The sequence below is a fragment of the Asparagus officinalis genome, chromosome 7 (assembly GCF_001876935.1).
Source record: "Asparagus officinalis chromosome 7, Aspof.V1, whole genome shotgun sequence".
Classification (NCBI taxonomy): domain Eukaryota; kingdom Viridiplantae; phylum Streptophyta; class Magnoliopsida; order Asparagales; family Asparagaceae; genus Asparagus; species Asparagus officinalis.
In genome coordinates this window covers 86,106,385-86,118,510 of record NC_033800.1, presented here as the reverse complement: position 1 = coordinate 86,118,510, position 12,126 = coordinate 86,106,385, and the positions used below count along the sequence as shown (strand labels likewise).

The 12,126-nt window shown below is 37.3% G+C and overlaps 1 long non-coding RNA gene across 1 annotated transcript; it reads right to left on the bottom strand.

Moving 5' to 3' along the window:
- On the bottom strand, positions 9,647-10,202 carry LOC109847783. The gene is made up of 3 exons (XR_002248660.1): positions 10,052-10,202; positions 9,745-9,954; positions 9,647-9,671 (listed from the first exon to the last, which is right to left on the bottom strand). It is a non-coding gene; the product is annotated as an uncharacterized LOC109847783 (long non-coding RNA).

Here is a 12,126-nt window from a genome sequence, read left to right as displayed (position 1 = left end):
ATTTTTCGCCCGACGTACTAGTTATGTTTAGTTAGGGGTTAAGTGGAAATATTCATATTGTAGATCACTAAGTGTAGATATTATAATGTTTTATATCTTAAGATTTATGGTAATATACTATTAATCTCTAAGATACGTTTGCGGAATTTCAGGGACGAAATTCTTTTAAGGGGGAAGAATGTAAAACCCTAAATATTTGAAAATTTTATAATAAATAATAATAAATGTGTTATATTATAAAAATAATATTTATTAATATTTGAGTATGCTAAGAATTGATTTGAAATCAATTCAATGTATATATGTGAATATATAAGTGATATCATGCACACGTGCACGGGCCTGAATCTGGGAAAAATGACTAGTTAAAAATATATGCATTTTACACACTGAAGACGTTAGAATATGGAAAAACCTTAATAGACAATAGTTGTAGGCCTATTCAAGAGATTTCCAAAAAAATCTTATATCACCTTATTCTGAGGTCATACGAGAAGTTTATGGTCACAATACCAAAGGTTGTTTTCATAGTCAGACTAGGTTTCCTGGCTCGGGTCAAACATGTATGTTTCAGGTTTGCCTCTATAAATACATATATTTTTCATAAAAATTTCTCTCTTTTATTATATCTATGAACCCTAGTAGTCACTCTCTCCCCTTAAAAACCCTAGATCTTTTTCTTATGAATTTTGAGAGCTTGGTGAAGCACAATACCGACACGAGGGCAAGATCTTCGATGTGTGACAAGGGAGAATGGGCTGTTTGTGCTCATGGATTACTTGTTGTTTATTTCAAAGGCTTATAATGATATTTAAGGTAAGATTATCTTCATCCAAACTCATCCCCATAGTTAAATAACTAGTTTAGATGTTTAATATGTTTTTTCATGTTTAAATCTTAACTAGTGATGTTAAAAATCAGATCTTTTTTATGTTAAAATTTAAACCAATACTAGATTAGTAATCTTTTTTACTATTTATGATAGTATCATGATCATGATTATTAGGATTTTTCATAATTTCGTTTATATTTGAGAAATTTAAGAGATGTACTAAATATATAATTTTTTGCAGAAAACTACAACACTTGTATAATCTTTAACTAAGATTTTGAGATAGAAAACAAATTCCAAATTTAACCAAACTAGTTCTAAATGAAATCTATATGTATCTAGTTTCTAAAACAGAAAACCATTCTTAAAAAGAGTTTGTATAGAGAAAGATATGTTTCTCTTACTCAATATGTCCTCGTCTGCTCTGAAAAATATATAATTAGTACATCTCTTAAATTTCTCATATATAAACATTATTATGAAAAACCCTAATGATCATGATCATATTACTATTATAAACAGCAAAAAGATTACTATTCTAGCATTGGTTTACGTTTTAACATAAAACAAATCTGATTTTTAACATCACAAGTTAAGATTTAAACATGAAAACACATATTAAACATCTAAACTAGTTATTTAACTATAGGGATGGATTTGGATGAAGATAATCTTGCCTTAGATGTTGTTCTAAGCCTTTAAAATAAACAGTAAGTAATCCATAAGCACAAACAACCCGTTCTCACTTGTCACTGTTTGACCCAAACCAGGAAACCTAGTCTGACTAGGAAAATAACCTTCGGTATTTTTACCACAACATTCACGTCCAACCTCAGAATGAGGTGATATAAGATTTGTTGGAAATCTCTTAAAGATACCTACAACTTTGGTGTTTTAAGTTTTTCCAGATTCTAATTTCTTTGGTGTGTAAAATGCATATACGTTTAACTGGTCGTTTTTCCCAGATTCAGGCCCGTGCACGTGTGCATGATATCACTTCTATATTCATATATATACATTGAATTGATCTCAAATTAATTCCTAGCATATTCAAACATTAATAAATATTATTTTTTTATAATGTAACACATTTATTATTATTTATTACAAAATATTTAAAATTTTAGGGTTTTACATTATCTTTATTCAATATTTTTTCAATATAATGTGATTGACTTAAAGGAAAGTCCCCACTATGTTTTCTAACTTTAATCCCTAAAATGGTATCATCTTCTCCTACATCTTTAATTTTAAACATAGAAGATAAATACTTTTTATCTCATTTATGTCAATCATGTTAGTGCTGAATATTAACCTGTCATCGACATACAAGCAAACAAGTATACCGTATTTATCAGTGAATTTAGAATAAATACACTTACCAGCACTATTAATTTTGAAACTATAAAACAAAATAATAGAATCAAACTTTTCATACCACTCTTTTTGTGCTTGTTTAAGACCATAAAGAGATTTAATTAGTTTACATACTTTTCTTTTATTTTCTAGAAGAATAAAACCTTTCGGTTGTTCCACGTAAACCTCCTCATTTAAATCTCCATTTAAAATTGTAGTCATGACATTCATTTGCTACATAAATAATTTATGTATAGATGCCAAATCAATAAGAATTCTAATAGATATTATGTGTGTAATAGGTGCATATATATCAAAATAATTTATGCCTTCTTTTTGTCTAAACCCTTTAGCTACTAATCAAGCCTTAAGAGCTTGAATAGAACCATCAAAATGATATTTACTCTTAAAACCCCATTTACATCCTATTGGCTTTGATCCTTGAGGTAAGTCTACTAAAATCCAAGTATGGTTACCTATTAAAGAATCCATTTCATTATTGGCAGCTTCCTTCCAAAATGAAGCATCTCTAAATGACATGTTTCTATAAAGGTTTTAGTGTTGTGCACAGCATAAGTTTGGGCAGCACTTCTGGTGCACAATAAGAGAGTAAGATCACAACTAAATCCTTGTTTCACAAAGAAAACAAGAATCGAAAGTAATATATCTCAACAAAGTGGGATATACACTCTTCCTCTCATCAGTTCTAGGACTGACTTGTTGAGGGAATCTACAAGCTATTACAAATCACAGCAAGATAACGAATTTTTACATGGCTCGGCAAGTTACCTACGTCTACGGGGCAAGGAGGGGGGATCTACTATTAGAGAAAGAGAATACAAATAGGTTTATAATTACATAAGATCTCACAAATAAACCCTCAAACTAACTCTCAAATATCTCACAATCTCTCTCTCTCAACAGAACCAAAAAAGCCTTTGTTTTTCTTGTTGCACGCAACCCAAGAAAACCCTCTGCCTTCACACAGCAACCGAAACTTTCAGCCACCTTTTTCTTTTGCTCTCTGCCTGCTCCCTATCTTGTACTTTTTTCATAAATTACACGAAACCCTAGGCAGCTATATTTATAGCTTTGCATTCAGGTGGACATGTCCCTAGGTGCATGAGATTTCGCTACAGTTCATATGCTGCACAAACGTGATCTCTTCACGCAGTTTTCACGAGACGCTTCTCCGGATGTAGCCCCCACGCGTTGAATACTTTGCCTTTGTTTTGCTCTTCACGTGGTTTTCGAAAATGTGAGTGGGCCCCATGTCCTCACGTCTTATTCATAATTCTCTACCTTGGCAAAGTTTTCTCAAAACTGAGTTGATACAAACCAAAACAAATGCCTCACTTGTTGCGTCTAGTACAAAGTGAAACAATTCACGATAACAGACTTAATCCATAACAAGTCGAGAACCCAAATAAGAATGTAAACATTCTCCAAATGTTGGTATCAACTCCCAAATCGACTACATCATAAATGACTGCCTACGTATTCCCTCGCCCAAGGAATCAAGCCTCACGTAGTTCATCAAAATGGCCTAAGGAATCAAGCATCACGTAGTTCATCAAAATGGCCTCCAAAGACTTCAACACCGAAAAATGTTCAAAAGCTCCAAACAATGACCAAACTTCACACCTGACACAAGCTTGGTCAACATATCTGTAGGGTTGTCCTTCATGTGGACCTTCTCCAATATGACATCTCCATCATCCAAAATATCACGAACAAAGTGGAATCTGACATTGATGTGCTTCGTGCGTGCATGATAAACCTGGTTCTTCGCCAAATAGATTGCTGACATGCTATCACAATATACCCGAAGGGTCTCCTGTGCAATCCCCAAGTTCTCCAATAATCCACGCAACCACAAAGCCTCCTTAACAGCTTCAGTCACTGCCATATACTCCGCCTTTGTAGTAGAGAGAGCCACTATAGACTAAAGTGTACATCTCCAACATATCGGTGCTCCTGCTAATATAAACACATATCCTGAAGTAGACCGGCGCTTGTCAAGATCTCTAACATAATCTGAATCCACGTAACCAATACAATCCTGCCCATTCTTCTTATCCTTCTGGAAAATCAATTCAACATCCATAGTGCCTTTAACATACCATAGAATCCTCTTCACAGCCTCCCAATGACCCTTCCCAGGGTCATGCATGTACCTTGATACCATGCTCACGGTCTATGACAAATCTGGCCTCGTAGACACCATCGTGTCCATCAATCTACCTACTGCACTGGCATATGGGACCTTCGACATATAATCTCTATCCTCAACTAAAACAGGTGACATACTAGCTGAAAGCTTGAAGTGGGGAGCTAATGGAGTACTAACTGATTTTGCATTACCATCAAAACTGAATTTCTTCAACATCTTCTGTAAATAACTCTTATGTGTAAGCTTTAATCTCCCCTTTACCCTGTCTCTCTCAATCTCCATACCCAATATCTTCTTTGCTTCTCTAAGATCCTTCATCTCGAACTCGGATGGCATCTCCTCTTTTAACTTTCAATAGCCAAAGAATTCCTGAAAGCAATAAGCATATCGTCAACATATAAAAGCAAATATATGTGCTCACCATCCTGTAGCTTGTGCATGTAAACACATGGGTCATATGGGCTCCTCGTGTACCCTCAGCCAATCATAAAGCCGTCGAATCTCTTGTACCATTGTCGTGGCGATTGCTTCAATCCGTAAAGAGACTTCTTTAGCTTGCACACCAATTCTTCCTTTCCTACAGCTTAGAACCCTATAGGTTTTGTCATGTAGATCTTTTCTTCTAAATCTCCATGTAGAAAAGCTGTCTTAACATCCATCTGGACCAAATCTAATCCAGTTGTGCTACCAACACTAATAAAATCTGAATCGATGAATGCTTCACAATAGATAAAATACCTCGTTGTAATCAATACCCTCAAGCTGTGCATATCCCTTGGTAACCAATCTGGATTTGAACCAAATGTCTCCAATAGAAGATTCCTCCTTCTTCGCACATACCCACTTGCAACCAATAGTTTTCTTACCCTTAGGTAGCTTTGTGAGTTTCCAAGTGTCGTTCTTCTGAAGAGATTGCATCTCCTCCTCCATAGCTTCCCTCCACCTGATCAAATCGGGGCTAGACTCTGCCTCCCTGAATTGGATGGAACCATATTATCAATGACCTTCACTGATAATACATATGTGACCATGACATCATTATACCTAGTTGGCCGACGAATCACCCTTCTAGGTCTATTCACTGTTATAGACTCCTAAACATGACCCTGCTCTTGAGTCTCATAATCCACTGTATCCTTTATCTGCCCGGCTATCATCCCATCTCCTCCTAGTGTCACCTCTGTAGGAGCCTCGATGGATATAATGCTCTCTGGAGTGAGTGGAGTCACATCATCCTCCACCTACTACGATATCTCCCGAATCAGGTTTTCCTCCACCTGTTGAGGAACTTGAGGCTACATCATGTACGCCTCGTCAAATGTGACATCCCTGCTAATAACTATCTTCTTATCCTATGGATCCTATAACTTGAAGCCTTTAACTCAATCTCTAAATCCCACAAAGACTGCTTTCCTCACCCTCGGATTCAATTTACCATCACTGACATGGTAATAAGCAGGACACCCAAATATCCGAAGCGACTTATAGTCACTAGCTACCGAACCAGACCAACGCTCCAACGGAGTCTTCTCCTGTATTGCAGTGCACAACAACCTATTCACGAGTTGGCTCGCATAAACCAATGTCTCGGCCTAAAAGGATCTAGGCAATCCACTCTACATCATCATACATCTCACCTTCTCTAGCAAGGTACGGTTCAATATCTTAGCCACCCCGTACTGTTATGGTGTCTCTCAAACTATGAAGTATCGCCTAATGCCATGATCTCGGCAAAACTACAAAAATGGATCACTCTTATACTCTCCCCCATTATCTGAACATAGAGCCTTCACCTTTCTACCTGTCTGCAACTCCACTTTCTTTTTCTACTCCACAAAAATATCCAGGACCTCATGTTTATGCTTCATAGGGTATACCCAATTCCTCCCGAAATAGTCATCAATGAAAGTGACAAAATAGTTGGCCTCACCAAGTGATGTGTTCTTGGAAGAACCCCAAACATCTGTGTGAATGTAATCCAATATACCTTGGATGTTGTGAATAGTGGTGCCAAACTTCACTCAAGTCTTTTTCCCAAATACACAATGCTCACCCAGCTCCATCTTACAGGTCTTAGCACCTTTCAATAACCCTTATTTCGCCAATGACTACAGGGACTTATCTCCTGTGTGTCCTAGTCTCATGTGCCATAATATGGTAGTGTCATCCTCTGTAGTGATAGAAGCTACCAGACCCCCTGTAACTGTCTTACCCTTCAAGTAGTATAGAAAGTTTTCCCTGACTCCTCACATCACCACCATAGAACCCTTCATGACCTTCGTTGTAGCATCCTTTAAGTACCAAGAGAAATAATATTCTTCGTCAACTGCGGTACGAACCTCACTTCTTTTAATTACCTCATCACTCCGTCATGTATCCTAATCCGGACTGAACCAATACCACCAATAGGATATATGTGGTTATTTCCCATAAGCACGACATCACCCACTGCTGGATTTTCAACTTTTAGAGACGGAATTTTCCATCGCTAAAAGTCCATTTTCCGTCGCTAAAGGTTTTAGCGACGGAATAAAACAAATTCCGTCGCTAAAATATCGACGCTACATTCAGGGTCCCTAATTGAGGTTTTAGCGACGGAATTTCCGTCGCTAAATTTTAGCGACGGAATATTAGCGACGACCAAGTCGGCGGTATTATTTTTTAATAAAATAATATAAAACTTTTAGCGACGGAACGGCCGTCGCTAATAAATGTATTAGCGACGGTAATTCCGTCGCTAAAAGTAGTATTAGCGACGGAATATTTTTAAAAAAAATTAAATCAGTTTTTTTTCGTGCATGTTTTCCGTTGCTATATGGATATTTAGCGACTACAAAACCGTCGCTAATGTTTATTTTAATTTTAATACTTTTTTATTATTCATTTTTTTATTATTTTATATTTTTTGTGCACGTTTTCCGTAGCTAAATAATTATTTGGCGACGGAAATACCGTCGCTAAATAATTATTTAGCTACGGAAAATCCGTAGCTAAATAATCATAAATTTAAAAAAAACATTTTGAAAATTATTGAAAAAATCCTGTACAATATCGATACTAAATTTAAAAAACCTGTTCAATCAACAATATAATATTCAATCTCACGCATATATCACAAATCTATTTCAATAAAAACAAATAAAAGTTTCCCGACATATCAGTAGTAAATATTGTTTATACAACACAAGAAATTGTTTTCAAAGTTAACATATCAGAATCAATCCTCCTGATCATCATCATCATCCTCATCCTCAACACGACCTGCATTACCCCCGGCTACACCTTGTGAAGAAGTCCCCGCCTGCAAATATAAATCAAACGTTAATAAGGGTGTGCAACCGTTAATAAGAGTTCAAATATAAATCAAACGTTAATAAGGGCGTCTACGGAGTTTCACGAAGTATATGTGCTGTGGAGGATATATTCTACGGAGTTTCAAAAAGTGTATGTGCATTGGAGGATATGTTCCAAGAAGTATATGCCAGGTGCATTGATTTAAAAAGTGTATTATATAACCAAATACACTTAGAACATGCGTAAGCATATATCCAAGTAGTGTCCATCGAAGTTTCAGTGTTGGGTACGGGTACGACACAAGTAAGGCTCTGGACAGAACTATCCACGCAACAGAGGTCTGACAAATCAAACAATAGAACAAACCACAAATTAACAGTTATAATTGGCACACCAGAACACTTATGGGTTCAACGTTATTAACAGTTATAATTGGCACACCAGTTAGAATAGTTATAATTAGCACACCAGATAATAATTAAAACGCTTATGAATTAGCAAGTGACTAATGTCAGGGTCATGATTTGATTATAGAAATATTAGAAGCATAAAGGTGAATAGATTAGAAAGTTCCCTCATATCAAATATTGGAAGACTAAATCTATGTTCACACAAGATAGTACATCAACTACTAGAATAACATAGGAAGCAATTCCATGGCGCGAAGCCCAAAACATAAGACTAGCAAAAAGATTATCACATTATATATCATAAGATGAACCTAATTATAAAGTAACAAGTAAACACTACAATATACAATAAACTTGGCCATTGGCCAAGGTGCGGATACACTGATACATAACTAAGTACTTCCTAATAGTGGCATACATATCACAAATTTGATAAAGCAATATATGTTTAAGGCACAAGCAAAATGATACATACAAGCAATATATGTTTGGGCTTTGTGTTAGGGTTAGAGTTAGGGGTTTGTGTGTAACAGTTTGTATCAGTGTGTATCGTTTGTGTGTAACACCCAATCCTCATTCCTCCCCCCCCCAAACCAATCACATAACGACCACCATTACACAACACCACAGCCAACCAACCAACCAACCCACCAACCAATACCACCAACACTACGCACGCATACACCATCAACAACACTACGCACGCAAGTATAAATTTTGAGGTTTGTGTTAGGGTTAGAGTTAGGGTTTGTGTGTAACAGTTTGTATTAGTATGTATCAGTATGTACGATATCATCTAATTAAAAAAAAAAGCAAAGTATATATATTACCTGTGACGACAGAAAATGTCTCCTATATGCCTCCTGAGCCTCCTGAGGTAGAGTCGACATGAATTGTGTGAACTCCAATACGATCTGCTCCCGACGCCTCCGTTCTTCCTCTAGAGCCTGCTGATATGTTGTTTGCTGCGACAGGCGATCTTCAATCGCTTTTAATCGCTGCTCCATCGAGTCTTGATATGAACTGCTTCCTGGTGTTCCTTGTGGTGCTGCAGACTCGTAGGTGCTACTAGACTCGTGCGGCCTCTGCTCGGATCCTCTCCACCGATATCTGTTCTTCCTACTAGGTCCAATGACCGTCTCGATGATGGAGTCCTCATCCTCTCTACTTAGCCGGGCAGGAGTGTTAGAACAGACCTGAGACTGAGTCAATTGCTCCTCTACCTTGGCATGTAATTTTTCCTGCGATATATCAAAACAACCCGGGCAAGTCGACTTAATAATGATGCATTGATATGAAATTGAATATATAAATGAACTGCTACTTACAGCCAGATCCTTATTCTTTGCTTTCTTCTCTTCATTGGCGTAATTCGGGCTCCAGGAAGTCAGAATACGATCTGCAAAATGTCTGAGATCTCCCCTTCCCTATTTTATTCAAATATATCATTAACCAATAACACATAAATTATACTCAACGTAAAAGCTAATATATTATATACCTCAAGCTCTAATTGATGATAATGCTGGCTGAATGTCCTGGAGCCCCCGTGATGCTCGTAATTGCGAGGCGCGTTGCGATTCCTCCTTGCTATTTCAGCTTGAGCCTGCAAAACAATGTCAATTCGAAACAATATAGAAATTCAAACAATAAATTAAAATTATATACTTCAATAATACCTTAATTTCAGCCGTGTCCCAGTAACTGCAAAGTGCAAAAAAATCTACTCCATCCACACGCGTGTCAAGATGCCAGTATCGCTCCCAATCTTCTGTTATTTGGACAAAATATTTTTTCTTTACCTCAAACCGCCATCTCTTGAACGATACATTGATTTGCCCGAAGCAGTACGTCCAGGCACAAATATTATCGTCAAGAAAGAAAAATCGCTTCAACATATAAAGAAAAAGTAGATACAAATCAGTGTATTAAACATAATAATAAACTAATAACTAATAATGATGAAAATTAAAATAAATGACTCACACATATATATCTCCAACAAGCCACCAGCGCATCAATCCGCTGCGATTTCCACGTCAAAAATATGTTGAAGAAATCGTGTCTCCTGGCTAAAACGGCAAGGAAATTGTTGAAAGCATTGGCAAAGGCCCCAACAGGCACTCCGTTTTCCCATCGGATCACAGCCCTCCGATTAAGATCAGGGATGAGGTTCGATTCCTTAGTAGCATTGCGGCCGCGTCTAGGAGGTCGCCCAGTACCTGCGAAACAAAGAATCGAATGAAACAATGAATCAATATATATTTGCGAAAAAAATTTAAAATAATAACCGATAAACTATAAAAATTTATTCATACCTTTCAGTTCGAGGCATCTACGTTTTGCTTGTTCGTACCTTTGCAGCGCGATGGGGCGCATATCATGATAAGAATCCCAATCATCCCTCACATTGGCCGGACCGTGGGCTCGCTGATCCGGAATAGAATCTAGCGGTAGTGCCGCAGCTTGTAAAGCTACGCTATACGGCTCAAATCTCCTCTCCTCCAATATATCTGCATGCGGTGGTGGTGGTATCTCCGCATGCTGTGTAGGATCAGCCTGTATCTCCACGTCATGTGGAGCATCTCCGCATGATGTGTCCTGTGGCTGCGAGTCATGTGTAGCATCTCCTCCTCCTGTGTAGTAAATGTTAAAAATATATTAGGCTCATGTTAATAGTTTATAGAAATGTACAAATATAACAAATAAATAAAAATACCTGACGTAGAGGCATGTGCGTCGCCTCCAGAATGTCTACCAAAAATTCTCTCAAGCGCTTTCTTACGAAATCCTTTTGTCATCTATACTTTGAAAACATAATGAATATCCAACAAAGGCAATAATGTAATACAGATGTCCAGTTAAACAGATAATGCAAATAATTAATAAAACAGCACTACATGATAACTAGTCAAACAAATAATATAAAGGTAATAATATTATACATGACACATCGTGATACATGATAACCAGTCAAACTGATGATGTTGAGGCTCTACTCTGCGATCGTGTACGGATAGCCTGCGACCGTGTGCGTGCCAACGAAAGGACTGTTCTTATAGTTTTATCGACTCCGCTGCGGACAGGTTTTTTTCCTTTACGCCTTGGCTCACATATAATCGCAGGTACATCAGGGCGCGCTAGTGCAATTTCATCGTCCAGATTATTATTTTGTGTCAATGAAAACTCCTCGGTTATTTCGTCGGCCAAGATAACCTCCTCATCGTGATCTTCGTCAGACACGACTTCATGAATGTAGGCTCTAGGTGGATTCTTAAGGATAACCCATTCGTCATTTTTCATTATATCTTTGACATAAAAGCACTGTTTGGCGTGAGTAGCTAACATGTATTTTTCAGACTGATATATTTCCTTGTTAAGATTAACGATTGTGTAACCGTAGTCATCCTTCGCCTTTTTCTGTTCACACCAACGAACCTTAAACATCACATGACTGACTTCCTTATTAATCCCATAGAAAATCTCCACGATGTCTTCTACCTGACCGTAGCAATAGATTTCCCCCTGTATCGGATTTAGATCTTTTGCACTAGCGTATGACAGTTGAGAGAAGGAGCAGAACACACCGCTGTTTTGCGTTTGTCGTCTCTCTTCGAGACCGACGATGTTAAACCTAAAGCCGTTGACACAGTAGCCTCCATAATGCTTAACCACATTAGAAGGACCTCTGGCATATAAACAAACTTTCTCAGACAGGTTAATCCCATTCGTAATCCGTTTGTCAACCTTAAGAAAAGAATCAAATAGTTTACATATCTGTTGGCAGGCACATATATTTGATATACGAATCAGAAATGTAAAAAGATCTTACTTCACCCTTCAGCCATGCAGGGAATTGTCTAGAGTGTGTGTCCATAACTCTCTTATTTTTTGTTCTGCATTTAAGATTAGTCTGGACATGTCGGATGTGAAGCCTAGACAAGAAGCATTTATAACGGTTAAATAGAGATAATTATTGTGAGGTGATCTAATCTGATTCAAACAGTTAAATACTTACGCCGCGTATATGTTAAATGTAGTATCATTGCTCAGGATATATG